Raw genomic sequence first — 3,608 nt, forward strand, 5'->3', positions numbered from 1 at the left:
ACTGGTTGAGACCCACATGCTCCCCTTTCTCCTTTCATTTTCGCCCTTTTTGAATGGCATGCCTATAACTTATCCTGTGCATGTCCCATCATTGTTTTTTTGGAACATGTAACTCATTTTCTAATTTCACTAGTCCACAGGAAGAGAGAACTTCTGCTTTAGGATGGATTATATGCAGAGACTCACCTGTACCTGATTTGTATTTCCTAGATGAGATTTGGGAGCTGCTGAGACTTGGATGAGATTTTGGACTTGAAACTGTGATGGGTTAAGACCTTTGGGAACCTTGGGATGGGGTTAATGCAGTTTGCATGTGGGATGTGTGTGAATCTTTGGGGGCCAGAGGGTGGACTGTGAAAGCCTGAGTAATGACCCCCTAGATATGTTCAGGCCCTCATCCCCAAAACCCGTGACTGTTACTCTACCTGGCAAAAGCACCTTTGCAGATGTGATTTGCTTAAGGATCTTGACATGGGAGATTATCCTGGATTATCCAAGTGGGCCTGATAATCACAGACATCCTTATAAGAGGGATGTAGGAGGCGTCAGAGACAGAGGAAAAGGCCCCGTGAAGCAGATTGGATTGGATGTGGCCGTTAGCCAAGGAATGTCAGCAGCCTCTGAGACAGGCTAGGACCTGGGACCTGGGACCCTTTGCTGCAGTGCTTGCACCTGGACAAATGTCTCCTCCAGCAGTAGAATACAAAGAAACTCTAAGGGACTAAAAATAACCGTGTACGTGCACAGTAGGGGCAAATTATGGGCAACAAGATACAAAAAGAAGAGCCTGGAGCAAAAGCCGGGTACTGCTCACACCTGCTGCCCACAACACCACCAAAGGGGTGAGCAAACCACGTAAGCCCCCCTCCGGCTGACCCTGAGCTTGCCCCTATATAAGGAACCAGCTTGCCACTGCCTCGGGGAGAGAGCGAGTGAGCAGGGGAATGTGCTGCTTGTTCTCGCTCCCCGCTGCTGCAGCGGGAGCCCCCCTAAAGCCTTGCCTGAATTTCTTGTCTGGCCTCTGATCAATTTCTGTTGATTAAGGAGGTCAAGAACTCTGGTCGGTAACACCTCTAGAAGGTAAAAGAGGGAAGGAACAGATTCTCCTCTGGAGTCTCCGGAAATAACCAGCTTCTGCTGACACCTTGATTTAGACCCCATGAGACTCATTTTACTCTTCTGACCTCCAGAACTGTAAGTAATACATGTGTGTTGTTTTAAGGCATGAAGTTTGTGGGAATGTGTTATGGAGCCGCAGTAGGAAACTAACACACTCTCTGTTGGGCCAGGGTCCTTCAGTGCTCTTGTAAATGCAAGAATGTTAGCAAGAGCAGTTGTATGAAAAGGAGTGAGGGAGGGGACATTTTTCCTAGGAGGACTATTTATTTCATTATAATTGGTGAATTTTCTTTTTCTCAAACAAAACCACATCTTTAAATGCACTACAAAGAAGCAACTAAATTATTAAGTCTTTCATAAAACAAAAGTTCTATAATTTAGCAGCTACTACCTGGGGTACAATACTTCCACTTTTACTAAATATCTGAACTAATTCCATTTTTAAAATCCTCTCTCTAGAAGACCTAAGGCCTCTTAGGAAAGAAACTAACAATAACGTATAACATTATTTTTGCCAAAATGAAAGCAAGATCACATTATTGATATTCTTATGAAATCCTAATAGGGGAAAATGCCATGGTTAAAGCTCGCGGGGTGTTTTTGATGGTACTGGTTATTTAGGACAGGTTTGGGCAGATCTGGCAAAACATTGAAGTAAAATGAATGTGCTTTCGATTTTAGGAAGAACATTCTTTAGACTGAGGTCTTTGTTCCCATGTGTACTTGCTTCTTTTGACTGATCAGAGATGCACGCATACAACATTTAATCCATTTACATTTAATGTATGGACGCAGATTCTTTCACTGGAAAAGATTTGCAGATGGAGAAGTTTGAAGATTCTCTTTAGACAGCTAGCTTATTAGGTGGCATTTTTTCTCTTAGCATTTGAGCTTTTTTGACTAAGTACCAGTTTGCTCTGATGGTACTTATATCAGTCACAGACCAGTCAGGAAACCGGATGTGTGGGTTACGCATGTGATGAAAGATCTGAGATCTAGTCAAGGGCAGTGGGGAGACCCACTGGTCTGCAAGAGTAGGAAGCTACCCCTGCCTTAGTTCCAGAGGCCAAGGGGCAGGCGTGGTGGATAGTTTCTGCTGCTGCTCCTGTAACAAATTCCCCTACGCTAAATGGCTATGATGACACAGATTTATTGCCTTGCAGTTCTGTAATTCAGAGGTCCACAGTGGGTCTCCGTGGGCTAAAATCAAGGTGTCACCAGGGCCTTCCTGGAGGCTCTGGAGGAGAACCTGTTTCCTGGAGGCTGCCCACATTCCTTGGATACTGAGTCCCACCCTCCATCTTCAAAGCCAGCAATGGCAGGTTGGTCCTTCTCCCATCACCTCACTCAAACATCACTTTTCTGCCGCCTCTTCCACATTTAAGGACCCTTGTGATTACACTGGGTCCACCTAGACAATCCAGGATAATTTCCCTATTTGAGATCAGCTGACTGACAACCTTAATTCCTCTTGGCCTTCTGCTGTAACATAGTCACAATTGGGGGAAATTGGGACATGAACATCTTTGGAAGCCATTATTTTGCTTTCCCCAAGGGGTATTACTGGGGCTGGCAGCCAGGGCGGTGGGAGCTGGACCACCGCACGAGCTATGATCGTGGATGGAGAGGCGTGGGCAAGACACATCCCTCACAGTGTGAGGCGGGGAGAAAGAAATCCCTTGTCTCCTCCCTGCAAAATGGGAAGTTTTCCCCAAGTAATCGTCTTGTACTGGACGTCCAACTTCTCGTTTTTCCTTTCCTTTTCTTTTTTTTTTTTAATGTGGAATCTCAGAAACCTTTTTATTAGGAGCAAGAGAGTATATCGTTCTTCTGTTTATACTTTACTGTGTATGTGACAACTATACACAACTTTCTGCAGCGCACCAGTGTGATGGAAAAAAGGCTAATCCTATTGAAGTCGCCATACTGACCCCATACAAATCCTTTCCTTAAGTCGGGTGAGGGTCTGAGTTGTTTGTGTGGGAAAAATCATGTGATTAGAGCCAGTGTCCGTTGGCGTTTTTCATAACAATGGATAGTGCGATGATTTGTAATCCAGCCTCTATTCCTGTAGAATTCTTCCTGGGCACAGGCCGAGCGAGGTGAGTTTGGGTGAGTTAGCTTATTCAAGTTGCCCCAAATACTGGAAAAAAATAGCTCGTTATAATGTGCTCACTAATTTCAAAACAAGTCTTTTTTATGTCACTCTGCAGAAATCTACAGCAAATGGGATTCAAAGGATTACTGCATGAAGGAAACGTCAATGCTAAATCTATGGACAGTCTCTTTAGTACCGCGTGTCGCAAATTAAAAGCACGCACCAGGGAGAAGGTGAAGGAATAAATAGTGAGGCACCTGGCCTATCCCTGTTTACCTTTCTTTCTGGAACACACTTGCTTGGTTGCTCTTTTCTTGGGGCCCTTTCCCCTCCAGCAAGAAATCACCGCGTTTATCTGCCATGGTTTGGTTTTCTCGGGCTACCTTAGCAA

Source organism: Lagenorhynchus albirostris, chromosome 17, assembly GCF_949774975.1.
Source record: "Lagenorhynchus albirostris chromosome 17, mLagAlb1.1, whole genome shotgun sequence".
In the NCBI taxonomy this organism is placed as follows: domain Eukaryota; kingdom Metazoa; phylum Chordata; class Mammalia; order Artiodactyla; family Delphinidae; genus Lagenorhynchus; species Lagenorhynchus albirostris.